Here is a 23601-nt window from a genome sequence, read left to right as displayed (position 1 = left end):
CAGCCTGAAGTAGGGTGTGCTCTCTGAGTCACGTTGTCAACACAGCATGGCATTGGATTGCACATTCTACATGTTTGGGTCATTTTAGGCTGCTATTTTTGTAACCATGTCTTTTCTTGCATTGTCATGGACTTAGACAATGTGCTGTGCTAAAATAATATTGATCACTTAAAAGTCATCTCGAAAGCCAGGTGTGGTGGTGCACACCTTTAATCCCAGCACTCAGGAGGCAGAGGTAGGATCATCATGAGTTCGAGGCCACCCTGAGTCTACATAGTGAATTTCAGGTCAGCCTGGGCTAGAGTGAAACTCTACCTTGAAAACAACAACAACAACAACAAAAAGTCATCTCTAATGTTCTCTGCCATGTCTATTGCAACATACCAGTGACTCTTGCACAATGTTTGAAAGAGAGCTGTTGAGAAGGTTCTAGCTATGCTCCAACCCAGAAGAGCATTCTCTTTCAGTTTTTAAATTAGATTTAAGTGAGGCAAAGGGCAGATTCTGTTGTTATCTATATCATGACTTTTAAACCACTGTTTCTATGACTTAGCAGTAACCAGAAGTATTAAAATAAGCAAATAACTATCCTTACAGGCCAAGAAGTCATATTTGGAGTCTTTGGCCTTGTTTTACTACCACTGGGCTTAATATATAATACAATGCACACTCATATTATTTTTAATTATGAAATCCTAGGGGATACCTCTTTAGCTCAATTAAGTCATTTTATATATTTCAAGCCTACCACAAGTTATTTTTTAATTAAATAATTTTAAATTGCATTAAGTTATGCTTTGAGTCAAATTTATTTTCTTCCACTAATAACTTCTTTTATTTGAAGAACACAGCTTAAACTTGTAACTGTGGACATTAATTTGTAAGCATTCATACCACCCAATGCATTATTGTTGCCAGTGGTTATTATATAATTAGTAAAAGTGTGAACAATATTAATTTCTCATACTGTAACCTTGTTGCAATACAAAATTTGCATAATGGTTGAATTTTTTCTCAGAATTATTTTTACAATCTAATTAAACATTTTATCACACAGTTTATTAAAATTTCTGATTTTTTTTTTTTACCCTTCTCAGGTGGGTACGATGGGAAGCTAGTTTAATTTAATAATTTATATAGGAAATATTCCTCTAATGTAGACTATACCAGGGAATGTGTTAGGATATAATTATACTTTCTTTTCAAATTTTCTTTTTATTTTCTTTGATCATTTTCATTGAACATAATGCTTCATAAAAGCATATATGGTCCAAAATAAACGTACTGTTTAATTTGTAGGATGTTATATATTTTAAAATACATAATAACATCTTTAGATAATTATTCTGTGTTTATGCATGCTATTAAGATGAGAGAAAGATTCATGAGCAAGATTCAGAATTTTCCATACAATTTAATTCATTTTGTGTGTTTGTGTTCGTCAGTGTAAACGCAGATAGGAGTGTGTCATGGCATGCACACAGAGAGGATACTTGTGGGGTGCTGGGCTTCCCTTCACATTTAAGGAAGGGTCTCTAGTTATTCATCGCTGCATTTAACAGGCGAGCTGTTCCCGGAGCTTCCTTGAGGCTTTCATGTATCCACCTCCCTTCTCAATGGAGTTAACTCTGGGATTATTGGTGCTTGCTACAGCATCTGGATTTACAGAGTTTCTGGGGATCCAGAGTCAGGTACTCAAGTTTACATAGCAAGCTCTTTATCTGATGAGCAATTGTTCCAGACTTTAACAAATTATTTTGTAAAACAAAGGTTAACTGGAATAAAAGGATTCCGAAAACACATAGCTTTTAACCAACATTTCTATCTATATGACATTATTCATGGTGTAGGGGAATCCAATAGTGGTATGTACTTACAGAAATTAGATTCTATGCCCTAATCATACACATGGAAAATTGTGTTGACACTCTTGCCTCGAGTTGTAATTCCTTTGACTTGGAGAAGCCAAAGCCATCACCACCAAGGTGCAGAGATTCAGTTCAGTGGTGGCTGGAGACAGTATCCCACCAATGGTCTCAGTGCTGTGCTTTCCCAAGGAAGCAGGACACAGTTTATGCCCATCCTTTCATTTAAATAGTTCTTTGTATCCACCTGAGGCACCTCTTTAATCTACATTTTACCTAAAGTTTGGCACCCATACAACACTGTAACAAGCCTGTATTTTTCAGAGCTTGATGAAAACCTCCTCATTGCAACAAGTCAAAAATCCATCTGGGGGCTAGAAAGATGGCTTAGTGGTTAAGCACTTGCCTGTGAATCCTAAGGACCCTGATTTGAGGCTCTATTCCCCAGGACCCACATTAACCACATGCACAAGGGGGCGCACATGTCTGGAGTTCATTTGCAATGGCTGGAAGCTCTGGCATGCCCATTTTCTCTCTCTCCCTCTATCTCTCTCTGCCTCTTTCTCTCTCTGACTGTTGCTGTCAAAAAAATAAATTAAATTAAATTAATTTTAAAAAATCCAAGTGTATCAGACTAGAAAAACTTTCACTGGTGGTCTCACATTAATGAAGTTAGGACAATAGATTTTAGAAAACATGGATGCTTTATCTTTAGACTGATAAACAATTAAACAATGTATATACTATGCTATTTGGTTTGATAAAAATATTCTTATATTTCTTCTGTAGAAAGAATAAAATCTTGACTCAATTTCTCTAAAGCCTGCATCATGATAGCAACTCTTACAGAGAAGAAAGAATGATAAATTCAGACCCTAAGTTTGTTACAGTTTTCTATACTATGTGAGTTTGTTTTTAAAAGGTATATTGGTACATTTTTATAATAAAATATATCAGAAATTTGAATATGATAGACCTTCATTCTCCAGAACCCACATCATCCAGCTACACAAAGTGATGCATGCCAACACATACTCTCTCTTTCTCTCACACTCTCACAAATTATAAAAAGGAATAGAAAACTCAAGTTAACATAACAATATAAGACTTTTTTTTGTGTGTGTGTGTGTGTGTGTGTATGTATTTTTTATTTTATTTATTTATTTGAGAGCGACAGACACAGAGAGAAAGACAGATAGAGGAAGAGAGAGAGAATGGGCGCGCCAGGGCTTCCAGCCTCTGCAAACGAACTCCAGATGCGTGCGCCCCCTTGTGCATCTGGCTAACGTGGGACCTGGGGAACCGAGCCTTGACCCGGGGTCCTTAGGCTTCACAGGCAAGCGCTTAACCGCTAAGCCATCTCTCCAGCCCACAATATAAGACTTTTTGAACAAGACCTCCTTTTTCTTCTCCATCACAATCAAATCAGTCTCAGATTTTGGAATTCAAAGTAAACTAAAAGTTAAAAACAGTTTTCACTCTACCAACTAAAATATTTTTAATAAATCAGAGTTTTTTTAGATCAATGGAAAATGTCCCTCAGAACTTTGTCTATTATTTGCTTATTTATTTATTAATGAGATGAGACCAACTGCAAACAAACTCCAGATGCATGTACCACCTTGTGCATCTGGCTTACATGGGTCCTAGGGAGTCGAATCTGGATCCCTTGGCCTTTCAGTCAAGTGCCCCAACTGCTAAGCCATCTCTCTTGCCCAAAGCTTTGTTCTTAAATCACTTACTTTGCTGACATGCTTTAAGATAGTTTTTTGGTGCCTGTTTTCATTTGGAAAATTCATTAGATAAAATGTTTTGTTTTTTTTTTATCAGTATATCATAATCAATAGCAATCAGTGTTTCACAAATGACCAATAATTTGACCAGTTTCTGGAAAGGAAGATTTTGTTTGTTTATTATTATTTATTTATTTGAGAGTGACAGATAAAGAAAGAGAGAGAGGGAGAATATGGGCATGCCAGGGCTTCTAGCCATTGCAAACTCCAGACGCATGTGCACCCTTGTGACTCTGGCTTACGTGGGTCCTGGGGAATTGAGCCTTGAACTGGTGTCTTCAGTCTTCACAGGCAAGTGCTTAACCTCTAAGCCATCTCTCCAGTCAGACTTTACCTTTGTTAATAGCATATATGATTTCTTGGCACACCTGTTCTCTCTCTATCTGCCTGTTTCTCTTTTAAATTAATTACTTTATTTATTAACTAAAAATTGCAATTTAAGAGAATGTAAAATCAATACTACTAACATTGCATTCTGTGTGTACTAGAGGATAAAGAGAAGTCACATGCTCTATTACTAAGTATATATATGTGTGTGTGTATGTGTGTGTGTGTGTGTGTGTGTGTGTGTGTGTATGCATATATACAGAGATGCCTAATCAATATATTCATTTGGATTTTATTATTTCTGGTCTCCTACCCAGCCAATAAGCTAGGCAGAACCTATTCCTAATAATTCACTTTGTCTTTGACCTCAACAGTCCAATAATTTTTACAGGAAGATGTTATAGAGTTCTAGAAGTAGTTCTTCTTGGATCTAACCCATATTTTTTAAATGAATTTGTTCATTTTCTTGGACTTTAAATTTCAGATGAAACCTTTTTTAAAGAATAAGAAATGATGTTCAGAATTTCAATATCTGAGAAGGATTAAAATTATTCCCAACAAAAAGAGAATGCTAAGTCAGTACTATAAAATGAATGACCAAATTAATTATAGAATTTAAAATACATTTCTCTCAGTTTATCATAGTGCTTTGATGGTTTCATTGTACATGTATGTTCCCCATAGACACAAGTTGTTTTTTTTTTTTTTTTTAATTAGGCTTCCTGTTTAATCTTCAGCAGGCCAAGCCCTGTTGGAACAGCCTGTCAAGGGGGCTGGGGGCAGATCTTAAGTCCACCATTACTAAACATGTAGAAGCCAACTTGATCTCCGGGTGGTTGTGCCCGCTATTGCTGCCAATTTGCTCTTTGCCATGAATGCTGAAGTGAGCCAGCTTCTGCCATGATGAAACTTCCCATTCTCTCCCTCTCCCTCTTTCTCTGTCGAATAAATAAATAAATATAAAATATTTTAAAAAGGTATATTCATATATCTTGTCAGGGGTATTGAAGACATCTCAGCTCCAAGCTCACTCTTTCCTCACTAAGCACTGACCAGAAGGTGAATCTTACAATGTCCAAAACTCATAAGTCATTGTGATTCCGATTTAATGTTTCAGCAAATTATTTACTGCAAGGTTAAGACAAGTTTCACACATGTAGATGACAAAGGAAAGAGTTAAGGATGCCCCATATCCAAGAAAACAAAGATTACAGGGGGAATGAGGGGTCTTCATATAAAAAGTGAATAAATATGAGTAAAGAGAGAGGCCAGACATAACCCATTCTGATGGACAGACTTTGTATGTGAAAAAGTAACTCTGAATGCTAACATTGGCTAAGTGTATGGGGAAATAAATCTTAACATTATAATATATCTATCAATAATAACTTCAGGTGAATAGACTACATGTGAGAAGTAAAGCTTTAATTTATTATAATAAAATATAAGAGTGTTTTATGACCTTAGGTGAAAAAGAAATTTATGCAGAAACATATAAGACAAGTATGCATACCCAGTAATGCTACTACCTATTTCAAGGTTAAAATGATCACAAATATGATCTTGCCCCTTCCACACTATAAGGCCAAAGAAGAAATTCAAGGGAAGAAAATCATTAGAAAACTAAGCACAAGTTTAATAGGTTATGTGAGTGCTCAGTATTTTATAAATCAGAATCAGTTTGACTCTAAATATTGAATGTCTGATTATCAGTTGAATTACATCATTTATTAAAAATAATTCTTTAAAATTAAAAAAAAATCAAATTGCTTAAGTAATGGTGTAGAGACTCATAACATCAAGTATGTTCTAATAAACTCAAACTTTAATTTTATAGTTTAGCAAGATCTTACCAAATAAATATATGATTATGAGATAATAAAGGTTAAATGTACTTCATGAATGCATACATGTTAAGACAACAAGCTAAAAAGTATATAGAAACCATTATGAATAATTGAAAGGAGGCAGACCAGAAGCTACACATTGTCTAGAATGAGGGAGCCATTTATCCAAGTTATGGTGACAGGCAGCACTACAATGAATCATGATTGTCGAGGCAGAAGAAAAGCTATTCACATATAGGTGTAGGAGACCAGGCGACCCGAAGAAAGAAATGCTCAATCCATTTTTACATAGCCTTTTGACTTTTAAATTTTTATTTATATGTGTGTGTGTGCCTGTGTGTGTGCAAGACAGGGTCTCTTATAAAAGCAAAGGGATGCCCTTTAGATGGGTGGCTGAGGAATTGAGCCTAGAAAGATCAGGCTTTTTAGGGAAGTGCCTTTACCACTGAGCCAGCTTCCCAGCCTGCCCTTCTATATATTTTGATAAAAGTGCCTTAAAGTTTTGAATGTGACAGCATGTTTCACCTCCATGCTTGCTGTCCAAACTCCTCTTTCGAGCCTTGTTTCTACTTCCAGTCTTGTTTGTGATAATGTAGACCAATGAGTTCAAAACTTACTATATTGCTCTAACCTAATTACTTCGCATACATGGCCAAATGAAACTGTACTTCAACCCTGAAAGTATTTTATAACGATTGCCCTGCCCATGCTGCTCCACACAGCTTCTGATCTTCTTTCCTAAATAGTAGTAACTCCACAGCCTTTTCTTTCTTGGGGACTTTTGGGCTCTCTGAAGCAAATTCCTTTACACCCTCTTCACCGTCTTTCCTCATCCTTGGGACATATGAGTCCTCATGCTAAAGTGTGAGTTTGAAGTTTTACTTTTAATTGATTGATTCATTTACTTATGGGCTTGTGTGTGTGTGCATGTACACATGTCAGGAACTGCTCTTGTTGCTAACAGTGAGAAATAAGTTTCTCTAGAGGCTGAAGAGATGGCTTAGGAGTAAAGGCATATGCCTGCGAAGCCTAAGAACCCAGTACCCATGTAAGCCAGATACACAAGGTGTCACATGTATCTGGATTTCTTTTGCCATGGCTGATGCCCTGGTGCACCCATTCTTTCTCTCTCTGCCTGCCTCCCTCTCTCTCTCTCTCTCTTCCTGTCTCAAATTAATTTTAAAAATATTTTAAAATAGAAGTTTCTCTATATGGTTATAGCCATGTAGAAAAGAACTGTTACTTTTGAGTAATCTGAATTTAGCTAGTAGACAGAAAAGTGAAAACAGTGTATAAAAAACAAGTAGTTCTAGCTGGGCATGGTGGTGCACACTTTTAATCCCAGCACTCAGGAGGTAGAGGTAGGAGGATCACTGTGAGTTTGAGGCCACTCTGAGACAACATAGTGAATTCCAGGTCAGCCTGAGCCAGAGTGAGACCCTACCTCAAAAAAAAATTTTTTTTTAAAGTATTTCTACTTCTGACCACCCACCACAGAGAAATGTGTGTACAGGTATCTCCAATATAGTTGGAAATGTGTTTCCCTTTCTTGATGGCATATTATGTTGTTATTCTGGTGTTGCACTGAAATCCAAGCATCACAATGCAGTCAAATGTTCTACCTGTCAGTTACACTCACAGTCTAACTAGTGCATTTGTGAATGAAGCAAAGTTAAAATAGAAAAATACTGAGAACTCATAAATACCCATAAATGGTAGAGGAATTCCATTCCCCAAACAAGAAAACACAATGACTAAAATGAATAAGCCTAGATTTGTGCCTAAACATAAAACAATAGTGAATAATCCTTTCAAGTATGACCATAACAAGGGATTCAAATAAGTCTTCAACTCTAAACATATTTCTGTTTGAAAGTATTAATGTAGAAAAACAGTACAGGGTTAATGTTTGTAGAACATGAAAGTTTATACAGAGGTTTATGACTCCCTGTAATTACCAGTATATTTCAAACATTACATTAACAAAAAAAGTAAATTCAACAATGGTGGGTGTTATGTATAACTTTAATTACCACTTTGCTTAATTATTACTGCAGGTAGTGAGATATCATGAGAAAATTTAGGGAGGGAAATTATAGTTTTCAAACTAGAAAGTAGAAAAATAACTGAGCTGAGGGTGTAAGGATAATTGAACAGTAAGTATGAAGGCCCACTACAAAGTCATGACAATTGTTGAGCCTCAACGTGGAGATGCAGAATTGAATTGCCCATAGGGTGTTAGAGACACTGGGAAATGTTCAATAAAGACATGACAGTGATGGCACTAAAAAGAATAAATCAAACAATTCTGTCCTTAACCATAGATGCTGGGCCATTGTGAAATGACTCCACTAACTGTCGGAGTTTGTACTTACTAACATGCAAGGTACCTGATACATAATCGAGAATGTTTGCCTCTTAAATTCATTTTAATGGATATTGATTAGGAAATATTTCTCAGACAATTGTACATGCAAAACTGGAAATGAGAATAAAATTTGAGGAAATCTAATGTGAGGAAGTATTTTCAAGGATTAGAATAAATAAAATAACATGACTCCACAACTAAAGGGTTCTAAGGAAAAGAAAATACAGATTCAAGGACAGACCATCATAAGAGGAGAGTGGATGGAAAATAAGGGCAATGTGAATTCTTGTCCAGTTGGTGTGACCTCCAGGTACAAACAACAGACAGAGAAAGAGAGAGAGAGAGACAGAGAAAGAGACCTAAAGGATGCATAATATAAGCAGAGGGTTTTTTGGAGATTTTGTTGGTGAATAGAAGTAAGAAATAAAAGAAGAATTCAAAATATACTTGCAAATATCAGAAAGAAAGCTGCTAAGGCAAAGATGGAAAAGGCCAGCACTCCCAGAGAAAATAGCACATCCAAGATTGGCAACCCCTGTGCTGTTTCCCATTTCCTCACAGGGATAAATCCACCTGAAAGATTCTGTCATGTTAATATGCCTAAAACACATTTACTAAGTAATTAAAACCCACCATGCCTTCCCATATTGTATTAAGTATAAATTCCACCAAATTGTTGTTTCCCTAAGGTAAAGCACATTATATCCTAAGGAGGTGAAATAAAATATAAAATGTTCTAAATGGTGGTGATCCTGCCTCTTGACAAGTCAAATCAGTATTTATGGTGTAGGAGTTTCAAAAGAAATAGCTAAAAAGATGCTAGGTATGTCATGTGTCAGATACGTGGCATATTTTATGTTATAATTGAGAGATAAAACTCATAAGTCAACACATGCCACAAAAGGTTTCTCATTCCAAAACTTTCCTTCTCTACCATATTCTGTTCTCTTCCTGAGTTGAGGTTTTAAATCTTGTGGAATGGGGTTTCCTGTGAAAAGTTGTTCAAGAAACAAAATGGTCATTGAAAAATGCCAAAGAAGATTAAGAAACATCATATGATACAAATCATACGGAAGGAAATATACTTCATAATTATGCTTTTACTTGGAGAGCTATTTCTATAAGGGCTTTTATTGTTTCAAATAAAAGTTAATGAAAACATTTCTTAATCTGACCACCATTAAAGTGATGCAAGCATTGACGGTTTTCCGAACTCGTAAATCACATTGATAATATGGAAGGTGACACAGAGATCTGAGGAAATAGACACACTTAAGATTGAATATTGGAACAGATAAACTATAGTGGGGCACATCTAATTGAACAGGAGCTATGCTATTTTTATAAGGTATTCAGAAACACAGTAAGCTACAACCTAACCTAGGGTAGCTTTCTGAGAGATAACATTACTTCTATGGGCAATGGTGAAAAATGTCACCACCTAAAGTGGCAATAGTGGCCTGGAGAGATGGCTCAGTGTTTAAAGGCACTTGCTTGCAAAGACTGAAGGCTTGGCTTTGATTCCCCAGTGCCCATGTAAAGCCAGATGCAGAAAGTGGTGCATATGGTATGCAGTTCCTTCGAAGAGGCTGAAGGCCAGTTGTACCCACACTCATTCTCTCTCTCAAACTTTATGTCTTCTTTTCCTCCTTCTCCCACTATCTCTTAAATAAATAAATAAATAAATAAATATTTAAAATATGCAACTAAGAATCACTGTCGCAGGACAGCCTTCTGAATCCATGTGCTATTTTTTTCTGTCTTGATTTCACTGTTATTCTTTATAATATGAAAATGACATATGACCTATACACCTACAAATATTCATAGGCTAAAAGTAATTATACATAAAAAACATGAAAGATTATAAACTGGTGGTTCAATTCTCAAATACTCCCTGGTAATGTTGTCACGCCACTTTTATTTACATAGTATTGCACAGTAAATGTTAAATATCTGTAAAATGCGTGCGTGATAGGCAAAATGACACCAAGAGCAAACAAAATATCTCAAAATAAGACAAAGTGCTTACAAATATTTTGGTGGCTTTAAAAATAATAACACATTCCTTAGTAAAAGCTAAGGCAGAGTAGATGTTTTAGTATGATTTGTTCCTTTAGGTGGAATGGAAATTTTGTTTTGTTTTGTTTTTGCCTGTCCGGCCTTTGTGATAGAAACTGGCTAGGTAGGTGACAAGATTCAAAAGAGAGTGTCTTGAATAACGGTGATGACTTGTCTTTGGGCCTGCAGGGAGAATCTGGATCATTGCAAAACTGTCCTACAGGCCAGAAACATCAGAGGGGCCGGGCCTTTCCTTATCTCTGCCACCTTGGCAGCCCTCCACTCCTTCCCAGAGAATCAAGGTCACTGGGAAGATTGACCTTTGCCAGATGTCTTGACTTTGGGTGCCTGACATTAAGACATACTTGGGGCCCATAAAAATTCCTCAACTTGAGCCTTGAGGTGGGTTTCTCAGAGCTCCTCTTGTCTCCCTGGAGAAAAGCTTCGTCTTTCTTCCCTTTCTTAAGCTTAGGTCTGGGGTCAATCCTAGAAAATGGCTTTTTTTCTTTCTTTCTTTTCTTTTTTTCTTTTCTCTTAAGCTCTCCTTCCTGAATGTGCTAAGATACAACAAAATCATTCCAAACCCCCTGGCCCATGGATTTCATTCTTCAAATTCGTAAGACAAGAATCCAAGGAGCACTCCCAAATTATCAGTGTGTTGGAGCATATTTGTACATTGGCAGAGGAATCCCCAATTTCTGAATCGTTTGTATTTTCAGAGCTGTTTTTTGATCAGCGAGCCCCTTTGGTTATCCGGTGTCTGGCCTGTTCCCCTCTTCCTGAAATTTGGCACGCAAGATGTTTGTGGCCGTGCCCAGCTCTTTACAGGGTTTCTGAGCAATCAAACTCAATCCTCACAAGTCCTCGTGCGGAAGCTGCGAATGTTCCTAACTGTCATCTGCCCAGCTTCTTGGTGTATTTTATGGCACAGATATTTATTATTAATTTTTATTAGTGTACATGGTGATGGGTTTTCCAATACCATTTTCATACAAATGTATCATTAAACTTTGTTGTCATTAATGCTCCCCACTCTGTTCTCCTGCGCCAAACCCCACATGCAAATGAAACTAGGGAGTTGCTTTTCCTCCAAACCTACCTCCCCTCTGCTTTCATGTCCGACGCCTCAGTATAAAGTCAAATTTAGGAAGCATCTGCTGACTGCCTTTTGTGGGGAGGCCTGACCAGAAAAGTATGGTATCGTTTGCATATGATAAATAATAAGAGTGGTAGGTATCCATGTTGTTTTTCCACCTTTAATAAAACTTTACTTGTTAATGTATTTCATATGTACTATGTCCCCAATTAGCTCATAATATACATCAATTTATATGTCTTTAATATTTCTAATGTAAAAATGTACCAAATACCTCACACCTTCTCACTGAAGATGGATATACATTGATTTTGAATCTCATACACATTGTAGATCATTAATGTGTCAAGTGATTGGATAAATGCTGCTAGTGTGATTACAAAGTTTTGTTTTGTTTTGTTTTGTTTTACAAAGTAATTTGATAGTGTTCCCATTCTATTCAGGTCTTGTAATGAACCTGCCAGCAGAGAGCCACATCAGAAGTTCTTAAATGAGGGCTGGAGAGATGGCTTAGCGGTTAAGCGCTTGCCTGTGAAGCCTAAGGACCCCGGTTCGAGGCTCAGTTCCCCAGGTCCCACGTTAGCCAGATGCACAAGGGGGCGCACGCGTCTGGAGTTCATTTGCAGAGGCTGGAAGCCCTGGAGCGCCCATTCTCTCTCTCTCCCTCTATCTGTCTTTCTCTCTCTGTCTGTCACTCTCAAATAAATAAATAAATAAAAATTAAAAAAAAAAAAGAAGTTCTTAAATGCTTTACTTGGGACTTTGTTTCCTTGGCATTCTGTCCGTTTTGTTGTCATGCACACAGGAGTTTTGACCACTTATCATGTTGAGTATCAAAGCAGCAGCATGCCCCTCACTGAGCTTTTACTGAAAAATGCCAACTGTGATTTCATGGAAGTGATGCCGAACTTTCTTCTTCCACTGAAAGCCATTTTCTAGCATTGACCCCAGACCAGCCTACAGTTCACCATCAAAGACAAGCAAATTTAGTCCTTCTGTTTGTTTCTATGCCAAGGAAGTGCACTAAGCTCTCAGCTCTTGTAATTTAAGTGTTCTACAGGCAAGAGCTGCTTACATAAACTCCACCACCCAGAGAATACTAAATTGAAAATGCAAATGGATAACATTTACATTTTTGCTAATTTAACCACGAGGAAGAACCAGCTAATAACTGCTACATATATTTTGGGGGAGAAAGTTTTCACTTGGTTCTTGGTTCACATTTTAGAGGATTGCTATTTATTTCTTCCTAAGCTTAAGAAGCAGCCAGTGTTTGACTGGATTGAAATAAAAATTATTGCTGATTATGTGTAAAAGAAATTTTGATTTATTTTTGCACATGTGTGTGTGTGTGTGTGTGTGTGTGTGTGAGTGTGTGTGCATGCCAGTGTCTCCTGCCTTTATAAATGAGCTCGTATTCAGACTTACTGGGAACTGAACCCAGCCCAGCAGACATTGTGAGGCAGTGCTGAAACAGCTGAACCATCTCCCTTTCCCCAGATGCTCTAGTCTTAAACATAAGTCCCATGTTATCTGTTTCTGAGAACTCACTAAGAAAAGCTGTCATAATTTATCAGATAGATAAAAATATGGAATTCTTCACATAATAAAATAATCTAACTTAGACCTAAGATGAAGAAAATAGTCCAGTGTTAGAGAGATGGCTTAGCAGTTAAAGTGCTTCCCTGTGAAGCCTAAGGGCCCAGGTTCCATTCCCCAGAACCACATAAGCCCAAGGCACAAGGTGGAACATGTGTCTAGAGCTCATTTGCAGTAGCTAGAAGACCTGGCATGCTCATTCTTTCTCCCATCCAAGTACTAACCAGGCCCGACCCTGCTTAGCTTTCGAGATCAGACGGGATCAGGTGCATTCAGGGTGGTATGGTCATAGACCTCATTTTCTTTCTATCTACCTCTTTTTATCTCCCTTAATAAATAGATAAAATATATAAAAAAGGAAAATAGTCCCAAAGGTACAGAACTTAACACCAAAAGCTCCACAGAAAATAAAAAAATAAGGCCAGTGTTCTTCGTGATAAGTATTCATATAAATATAACTAAAATATTTGTGAATATTTATGCCTACTTGGAAGTCAGGAAAGAAAATGGCAAAATTACTCTAATTCTACAAAAGTCTAAAATTGTTCATGACACCAAATACAAACATGGGGGTTTATGATCACAAGGGAATTTGAACAGGCCTAAAATTATATAGAAAACTCCAAGGTAACCTGAGCATGCAGTCTTTTAAAACTTCTGCAGGACAGAGCCCTCACTATCCTGGGTGGTGGCCATAGACTACTAACATATAACCCCTGAGCTCTGAGGGAGATAAAATTGTTAGACTGGACATGGTCTGTGGGATGTTATACAGAGGTTAACATTTGAGCCTTCACTCGATAAGTGAAATTACCAGGAGGGCATATTAGAGTTGTCAAGTGGTCAAGAAATAAAGCCAGATATTTCCTCCACTGATATTTCTTTTGGAAAGTTTACTGATGAAGGATTGGAAATCTTTATTCAGTAGAAAAGATTTTCATGGACTCCATTAGGAAAGCCATCTTTATGACCAACTTTCTCATGTGTAAACATTCATCCACTATATCATACTAGCATGTTCTAATATTTAACTGAAAACTCTTTTTTTTTTTGGCAGTGATAGCCTTGCTTCTCTCCTCCTTCCCTCAAATACTCCCTCCCTCGCCACTCACCTCCTTCCCATCATCCTTTACTCCTATGCTTCTCTTCCTTAATTGATAACAGGTTCATCTGTACAGTTGTGGGGCAGAAGGAAGTAGAGAATCTACAGGAATAACCACTGTGAAATGTGATTAATTAATAAAGAATAATTAATTAATCACATGCTAAGCTGAGTAAATTATCATATTCATTGTAAATGCATGAAAGAAAATCAATTCCAAATTCCCTCAAATTCTGTAATTTTTAAAAATAATTTTCATTTAGATAATGTATTTCATTTATTTATTTGAGAGTGAGAAAGAGGAAAAAAGAGAGAGAGAGAATGAGCATGCCAGAGCCTCCAGCCACTGGAAACAAACTTCTGACACATGTGCCACCTTGTACATCTGTCTGATGTGGGCCCTTGGGAATTGAACCTGGGTCCTTCGGCTTTGTAGGTAAGTAAGTACTTAACTGCTAAGCCATGTCTCCAGCCAAAATTCAGAAATCTTTTATTCATATTTGCATGTGTATAGTATTGTGGTGTTCATAGTGTGTGATGTTTGCACATGTATGTGCAGATGTCTTCACAGGTGCACAGCCATCAGAGGAAAATGTTCAGTGTCCATTCTTCACCAGTCATCTGGGTATTTCTTCAGATAAGTTTCTCTAAAGATGGCACTGCAGGTTTTAGGAGTCCAAACAATTCCTTGGACTGTTTTTTGCAAAGGCCTTGGGGTTACAAACATGCATTTTCATGCCCAGCTGTTTGCTTGGACTGTGGAGAGCGGAACTCATCATTGGTTTGTGGAGATGGTTCAGTAGATAAGATCAGTTGCTGCAAAAACATCTGACTTTAATCTGCAGCATCCCCATAAAATGCTACGTGTGTCTGTGCATGCCTGTGACCCCTACACTGAGGGGCAGAGAGATAGGGGAATGACTGGAGCTCGTTGGTCAGCCAGTCTAGCTAAAGAGCAGAAAGCTGCAGGCTTGGGGATAAGGTAGAAGATTGGTAGAGGAGGACCCTTCACTGTCATCCTTTGTCACCCACACCTGTGCACTCAGGGCACACACATAGGTATATGCACCAAAGAAAAAGAAAAGTGAAGAAAATAATGACTCAACATTGTCATCTTCATCAATAGCAGGTCCTTTCTTTAGCTGAGTCATATAGTATGATGTGAGTGGAGTGTGGATTATTTTGCTGTTGATTAAATGAAGGGAGTCTGGTTTATTTGCAACAGGAGGACAACTTCAAAGAGCACAGACCCACGCATTCATGACAGGGGTGCATATGAGCAGAACTCTTCCTTTCTATGACATGAACTCCCCATTCAGAGTCACTGCATATTTACCTTCAGAAACCTTAAAATTAATTCCTAGCAAAAAGGAAAGAAAAAGCAATAAGAATAGAAATTTGAAACCATAACAAATATAGTACCATTTTACTATAAATAAACATAAGTAAATGTTTAATAAATATTTATAAAATAAATGTAAATAAATAATATGAGTAAAAATAGGTAAATAAATAAAAGTAAAATAAATAAATTATAATACTCCTCTTATTATAAATGCAATTATTTTACATATATAACATCTCATAGCTCCCCTAAAAATGGTTAGAAATAATAAATTCATCAAAGCTGCAGTATAAACATTAATATGCATAAATTATTACCATTTCTAAGAGCTAGTGATGAACTAACACATTAAAATTAAAATTACAATAAAATAGAATATTCAATAGCAACACAAGGCACGAGGTGAATGACTGAACCATTGAAATGCACATAATACTGATGAGATACCTTGAAGAAGACACAATTCAAAGAAAAGATATTTTGGGTTAACAAAGTTGCTGAACTGATATTATTAAACTCTTAATAGCATCCAAAATTATCTGTGGAGTCAATGCAATTCCTGTCAGGGGAATTATGACATTTTTTTCAACATAGAAAAATGCTAGAATGCATGTATTACTGTAAAAGACCCAAATAGACATAGAAATCATAATGGAAAAGGAAAAATCTAGACACATCATACTCACTGATTTCAAAAGCATGCAACGAAGCTGGCATAAGCAATAAAGCACGGTGGTGACATGCAAACATACATAACTGGGGTGGCAGGTCAGGGGTTAAGTGTTTGCTGTGCAAGCCTGACAACTGTCCCAAATCCCCACTCAGCTGGATGCAAAGGTCTATAATCTGCACCACCTACTGCAACAGGAAAAAGAACCACGAATCACATTAGCAGGGCAGCTAGTCTGGTGTTTCCAGTGGCAAACAAGGAAGACCCTGTCTCAAATGAGGTAGGAAGTGAGACAGGCAGCACTGAGGGGTGTCCTCTGACCTCCACACATGCACCACACATATGAGCAACACACATGCACATAAATAGACACATGCAACATATCTACACAAGACTTATGAGGTAGAAGAGAATGGCAAGAAACAGACATCCTCAAAGTCCACTACGTTTCTACACAGAGGCAAGAAACATGCCATACAGAAATCCTCTTCAGCAAATGATGCTGGGATAACTGAGCATCCACACAGAGCAGCGAATAAAATTAGACGGTCATGTCCTACAACGTACAAAATTCAACTCAAAAGTAAAAAGGTAACCACAAAACTTGAGCTGGTCAATATTATAGAAAAATAATCTAGAAGAACAATTCCAAGGCACTAGTTTGAGCAATTATTTTCTTTAACCTTTGCAGATGATCCAAAAACACAGGCTATAAAAACAAAACAAAACAAAAAACAGACATATGAAATCACATCAACCCAAAAACTTGTGGCACAAGAAAACAACAGGATGAAAATGTATCCTGGGAGGCAATACTTGAAAACCAAAGATTTATAAGGGGTTAATTACAATAAAACAAAAACCCCAGTTGGAAATGAACATACATATATTGAAAACATTCTTAGAAGTGAACTCTAAATTATAACCCAAATGCTATGTCATGTCATGCCTATTAGAAAGACAAATATCAATACAACAAAAAGAGTTGGTGAGGATAGAGACACAAGGAAATAATGGCACACAGTTGGGGAGAATGTAAACTTTAACCTTATGAAAAAAGAGGATTCAAATTGGGAAAAAAAAAAAAGGAAAATTGAACTAATGATAGGAGTCAGAAATTGGCTAGACAGTCAGGGTAACAGAACCCCAAAGTGAACTGATTTTATTCCTTGACTAAAAGCAGGCGATTTCACCAAGCTTGCAGAAACTTGAATATTCTACCATCCAGGAAAGGTTTCCAGATTAAGATTGCACCTGTGCAAGAGGAGAGAAACTCTGAGCCCTTACCTAAGATTACTGGCAATGCTGTAAAGTCCGCTTGCTGACCATAGTAACCAGCCAACCTGCTCTTCCTCACATGTCCACTCCCCGTAAAAAAGCCCACATCTCAGTCTCCAGGTGGGCTTCCCAGGCCCTTCCTTTTCTTATGCTTCACGCTTAAGCCGCCCCCTCTCTTCACATTCTCTACTAAGGTTTTAAGCTATAATAAAATCTTTCTGAACTTTATCCTGTGGTCTATAGAGTTTATTCTTTGAATTCTTGGGATAAGGATCCAAGACCATCTGAAATTACTGGTTCATTGGCATATAAGGAACCCCACACCCCTGTATCACTAACATGTGATATATCATTCACACTACTCTGTATTTATGCAAAGGAAGAAACATCAGCATGTCAGACATCTGCACTCCTGTGTTAACTGAATGGGTAAATGGATAGGTAAACAAATGAATGAATTCAAGACCGAATATATTTACTCTCTTAAAAAAAATACATTTGCAACAACACAGATGAACCTGGAGGTAAGTGAGGTAGGTGCAATAAGCTATAAACAAAAGCCAACCTTTCCTAGTCTCGCGTGTGTGTGGATTCTAAAAGCAGTGGTTGTCAGAGCTGGAGACGTGGCTCACCAGTTAAAGGCACTGGATTAGCTTTATTGCCCTTGGCTTGACTGCTTGGTTCCCATGTGAAGCTCCATGTGCAAAGTGGCTCATGAATTGGGACATGGTTTGCAGAACCACAAAACCCTGGTGTGTCTCATACTTTTCATGGAATCAAGTTAAATATCTGAAATAACAAGTGTTTATCAGGAACTAAGGAGTGAGGGAAGTGGGATATGTTCGTTAAACAGCATACAGTTTCAGTTAAACTGCAGCGCTAGACGGTCGAGTTCTCAGGCACAGGCTGTCAAGTGAACCTGAGAACATTGACTGTTTACATAAGTTCAGTAGAAGAGGCACACCTCGTGTGCGCTCAGTACACACTCAAAATGGCGGCTACGAGCAGGTTAACAAGGTCGATGGTGGCCATAAATTCATTACACACATATAGTCAGAATATGCAAAATACCTGAAGCTCTTGAAATTTTTACCACTGTTTTCTGTGGAATCTTGGCTTCACAACATCCTTGCCAGTGTTTAATGACATCACTGGTCTTTTCTTTTTTTTTTTCTTGAATATAGCTATTTCAACAAGTTCTTTGATGGTGTTAATTTCTTCTTCGTTTTTGTCTAGGTTCTAATTCTGATTTTTTTGTAGAGATTGAGTTGTGTGTATGTGGGATATGGTGTGTGTGTGTGCGCACGCACATGTATGGGGTACATGTATGTATGTGTCATCACACCCATTCTTTCTAAAAATTTTCTATCCATTTATTTGAAAGACAGAGAGTGAATGCGCATGCCAGGCCACCAGCCGCTGCAAACAAAGTCTAGATGCACGGGCCACCTTGTACATCTGGCTTTACGTGGGTACTGGGGAGTTGAACCTGAATCCTTTGGCTTTGCAGGCAAGCTCCTTAACTGCTAAGCCATCTCCCCAGCCCTCTTTCTCCCATTCTCGTTTTGAGCAGGAGTCTTTTATTCGTCCCAGAGCTCGCCATTTCTTGGGTGAGCTTCAGGGCTTCCTTACAGGACTTCGTTACAGGACTGGGGTTACAAATGCTCGTGACCACACTCAACTGTTTACATGTATTCTAGAGATTTGAACTCTGGTGATCTCAAGCACTCTCAGGTCCTCAAACTTGCACAGAAAAGACACAACCACTGGGAAACCTCTCATGCCCTGGAGATTTTTATACTGGTTCCTTATGAAATATGAGAGAGTTGGTTCTTTCTATCCACCAATAGGGCGTCTCGTAGCTGTTTTCACTGACTATTCTGTAGCAAGAATGTTTTAATTTAAATGGAATAACTTTCGCCTTTCTTTTTTTATGGATCTGCTTTTAACATTAACTCTAGGATCCCTTAGATTGGACCTAATTTCCAAAGGCTTTATACTTCTAAGTTCTATGTTTTGCACATGCATGTGGGAAATGCTGAGTTTCAATGTCTAAGGTTTATGCTTAGCTTTGCTGTTTGCTGATGGATGGTTAGTTCTAGTAATATGTTAGCTATGTCTTCTTCAGTGAATGCTTTTCCTCCTGTGTCATTAGTCTGCTAAGTGGATTTGTGTAAGTCATTCCCTTTTCAATTGGTTTTGGGTTTCAAACCCATATCTTCAGAGCTTTCTTAATAATATGCTAAGAATGGATGCTGTCATCAAAGTTCTTATATTTGTTCCTGAATAAGCAGAGGGCTGTAGATATGATTCATGGACATTAGTTCTAGTTCCTACATATTGCTGGGAAACTACTTAAGATTTATTACTAGAAACTTTAATTATTGCGATATATTATTTATAAAATGTAATTGAGTCTCTTCTAATATTGCTATTTTTCAGTCACATGCATTTTCTTTTTTTTGCAAGGAATAAAATGCGACACTGCCTGATTTAGATAGAGAGGATCTTATTAAATATTTCGTCATTTCAAATTAGGGAGTTATGGCTTGTGAAGTAGGTTTAAAACTAAGCAAACATGAATGATCTAAAATCACTGAAAGGGTTGATGAAGTTGTCAACATTAGGTGCAGCAACCCGCATTGGTTCAAAGTTTGCAGCAATGTACTCACTAGAAGTGATTTCCGTCTCCAGTGTAAAGATGTCCCGCAAGCTCTGTCTTGTCCCTAACTCAAAGCCTACCCTGGACTCATGTAAGAAACAAGTTCTAGCTCATGTTCTCATGCCTCAGCTACAAAGGAGATGACGGGAAAATGCACATAATTTTCCAGCTTCTCCTATGCAACCCATTTTTGCATGTGTGTGTGTGGGGGGGGGTTATGGGTGGTTTGTGTGTGGTGTATGCAGGCCAGAGGAGAACACTCGGTATCTTTCCTCCAATGTTCATCCGAGTATTTCCATGAGAAGGTGTTCTTCTCTGAACCCAGAGCTACGGTTTTCATGAACCCCGGTGATCCTCTGGTCTCTGAAGTTACAGGTATTTCTAACCACAGCCAGGTGTTTAAATGGCTACTATGGAATCATACTCTCAGATCATCTCAGGGTTTTCCTGGCTTTAATCTTAAGACACCTCCCTAGCCCCTGCAGCACACAACTGTTACCTTCAACATCATTTATGTAGGGCGTTCTCCAGCCACAGGACAAACAAACAGGAAAAAAGGTAGATGGGGGCTGGAGGGATGGCCTAGCAGTTAAGGCATTTGCCTGCAAAGCCAAAGGACCCAGGTTTGATTCCCCAGGACCCATGTTAGCCAGATGCACAAGGAGACGCACACATCTGGAGTTCCTTTGCAGTGGCTGGATGCCCTGTCACACCCATTGTCTCTCTCTTTCTCTTTCTCTGTCAAATAATTGAATAACTAAAAATAAAAATGTTTAAAAAATAAAAAGGTACATGGAAATGTCCAATTTATACTCTTATTTTGATGTTTAATTATTATGGAAAAAATATAATGATCTATTTATCCTTGCTCATTAGGGTCACATGAAACTGTATACGGATAAGCAACTGATTGTGAAACTTATTTAGTGAGAAAAAAATCTCATTTTTTCTAGAGTTATGCGGGGGAGTTTGTAACAAAACAAGCTAAACCTATTAAAAATAAAACAACATTAAATTTCTTTCCTCTGAAGGTACTATACATGCAGAATTAAAAAAAAAAAAAACACTGCTTGAAAGAAAGAGCTATTTCAGACCATTTGTTAAACACAGCACTAGAGCAGCCTGACAACTGCTTCTCCTCTCATTTCTCATCCTATATTTGGAGGTCAGCTATCCTTCCTTTGCATGAGCCGAAGTAAATTCTATCTCTCAAATCACTGCTCTTCATTCTATTATGGGGGCGCGGGTGGAACTTGCTCTGAAAATGCCCTAGTTCACACATGAGGCTCTCACCTGAGAGAAGAGTTACAGAATTCTCCTTGGCTCGGAGTGGAATTCTGAGGTATCCTATGATCCATGGTTTCCCACAGGAAATCATGAAATTTGAGCAGCTGAGAAGAAAGGTACCAAGCAGGAGCTACCAGATTTCTTAGCAAAGTCCCAACCAAGCATCAAGAGAACTGAGAGAAAACGTGTTCACGGGAACGTATAAAGTGTATTCACTGCATTACTTATGCAAATTTCTGTGTGTGCCTCAATGCAATATCCCATGTACCCCCTCTCACTTTTTTTTTTTTTTTTTTGAGGTAGGGTCTTGCTGTAGCTCAGGCTGACCTGGAATTCACCGTGTAGTCTCAGGGTGGCCTTGAACTCACGGCAATCCTCCTACCTCTGCCCTCTGAGTACTGGGATTAAAGGTGTGTGCCACCATGCCCGGCTGCATGTACCCTTTTGTTACATACACATTATAATCCTTATATAGAGAAATTTAGTGTTATGTGACTACATGATTGACTAATTCACTTTATATTTCAAAAATGCCAATTCAGAAGTACTGACATGTTTTTAGTAGTTTATAGAATTCTAATGTGTCACACATGTCCTCTATTTCTTTACATTCTTCATTTTATGGTAATGGTTACCAACCTCTATACAATAACAAAGGCACTGGGGACTGGAATGTACCTACTAAAATTCCACAATACCCCATCAGTGAAGAAGGTCCAGGCAACTCTGCAGTCACCACATAAGCCAGGTGCATGCGTTTGGAGTTCATTGGCAGTGGCTAGAGACCCTCGGATGTCCATTTTTTCTCTCTCTCTCTTTCTCTCACTCAGATATATAAATAAAAATAAAATATATAAAAGAATAAAATTCTGCATGTAACTGTAGTATATAGATATGACTTAGAAATGTATATAAATATATATGTATGTATGTATGTACGTATGTATATATGTATATGTATATGTATATTTAAAAGGGTAGGCCATGCAATATATTGTACAACTGTATGTATGTTCAGCTGTCTTCAAAATCTAAGTAGTTTCCAGATGTTAAGTGTATACGGCAGCGCACTGCATACCACACAGACATTTGACAGCTCATTCTGCTGAAAATCCTGATTAGGCATGATGTGTACATTTCTTTAGAAGAGAAACCTTGTTAAGTCATAAAGATGCTGAAGTGTGATGGAGTCCAAGGGACATCAGTAAAGGGGCATGGTCTCTGCAGCACTGCCCCAGGGTTTCTAAGTAACCCAGGGAAATGTGCTCCTATTGTCAAACTAACTTCAATGATATAAAAGTGTGCTAGTATTCTTGTTTTTGGATAGCATGTGAGAAAATTACATGCAGTCCTTTAAACAAGATAAGCATGTTTTTTTTATAGCTGCACCCTTTTATTTTTTTTTTAATTTTTATTTATTTATTTATTTGAGAGCGACAGACACAGAGAGAAAGACAGATAGAGGGAGAGAGAGAGAATGGGCGTGCCAGGGCCTCCAGCCTCTGCAAACGAACTCCAGAAGCGTGCGCCCCCTTGTGCATCTGGCTAACGTGTGACCTGGGGAACCGAGCCTCGAACGGGGTCCTTAGGCTTCATAGGCAAGCGCTTAACCGCTAAGCCATCTCTCCAGCCCTATAGCTGCACCCTTTTGAAATGGTAGTTGTTTATAGAAAATATATGAATTTTAAATTTTAGACTGTCACATCAATTGTTTTCAAAATAGGAAATAGTGAAAACTGGGCTGGAGATATGGCTTAGTGGTGAGGCACCTGTCTCCAAAGTCTAAGAACTGTTGTTCGAATTTCCATGGTCCACATAAGCCAGACACACAGGCATGGAAGTGTGCAAAGTCGCAGATGTGCACAAAGGGATACACATATCTGGAGTTCATTTGCAGAGGGTGAAGGCCCTGGTGCAGCACCTATTCTCTCTCTCTCTCTCTCTCCCTCTTTCTCTCTGTCTCTCAAATAAATAAATAAAAGAAATAGAGAAAACATGTAATAATGCATTCATAAAAATACTTCATGCAACCTATTAAAAAATATTAAAAATATTTTATGAACATTCTCACGTAGCAGTGTTGTGGAAGGATGCTGCTCTTGTGTAGTCATTATATTTGTGTGTTAATTAGCCATTTGGAAATGGAAATATATGCATATTATATTTACTATGTGCAAATCCTATTTAACATATGCATACATATAGCACATGCATGCATATATATACACATATAATATACATAAGTCAAATTAAAGTTGTAACAAAGAGCAATATCCAAATTATAAGGGGAAATTATGAGAA

The 23601-nt window shown here is 37.7% G+C and overlaps 1 protein-coding gene and 1 pseudogene across 1 annotated transcript in view; both read right to left on the bottom strand.

Annotated features, from left to right (window-relative positions):
• The window catches only part of Dok6 (docking protein 6), a 394737-nt gene that overhangs the window by 360227 nt on the left and 10909 nt on the right, over nt 1-23601 (bottom strand). The window lies entirely within an intron of this gene.
• On the bottom strand, nt 13132-13250 carry LOC123455135 (annotated as a pseudogene).

This window comes from Jaculus jaculus, chromosome 15 (genome assembly GCF_020740685.1).
Source record: "Jaculus jaculus isolate mJacJac1 chromosome 15, mJacJac1.mat.Y.cur, whole genome shotgun sequence".
In the NCBI taxonomy this organism is placed as follows: domain Eukaryota; kingdom Metazoa; phylum Chordata; class Mammalia; order Rodentia; family Dipodidae; genus Jaculus; species Jaculus jaculus.
This window is presented reverse-complemented; position numbering and strand designations above follow the sequence as displayed.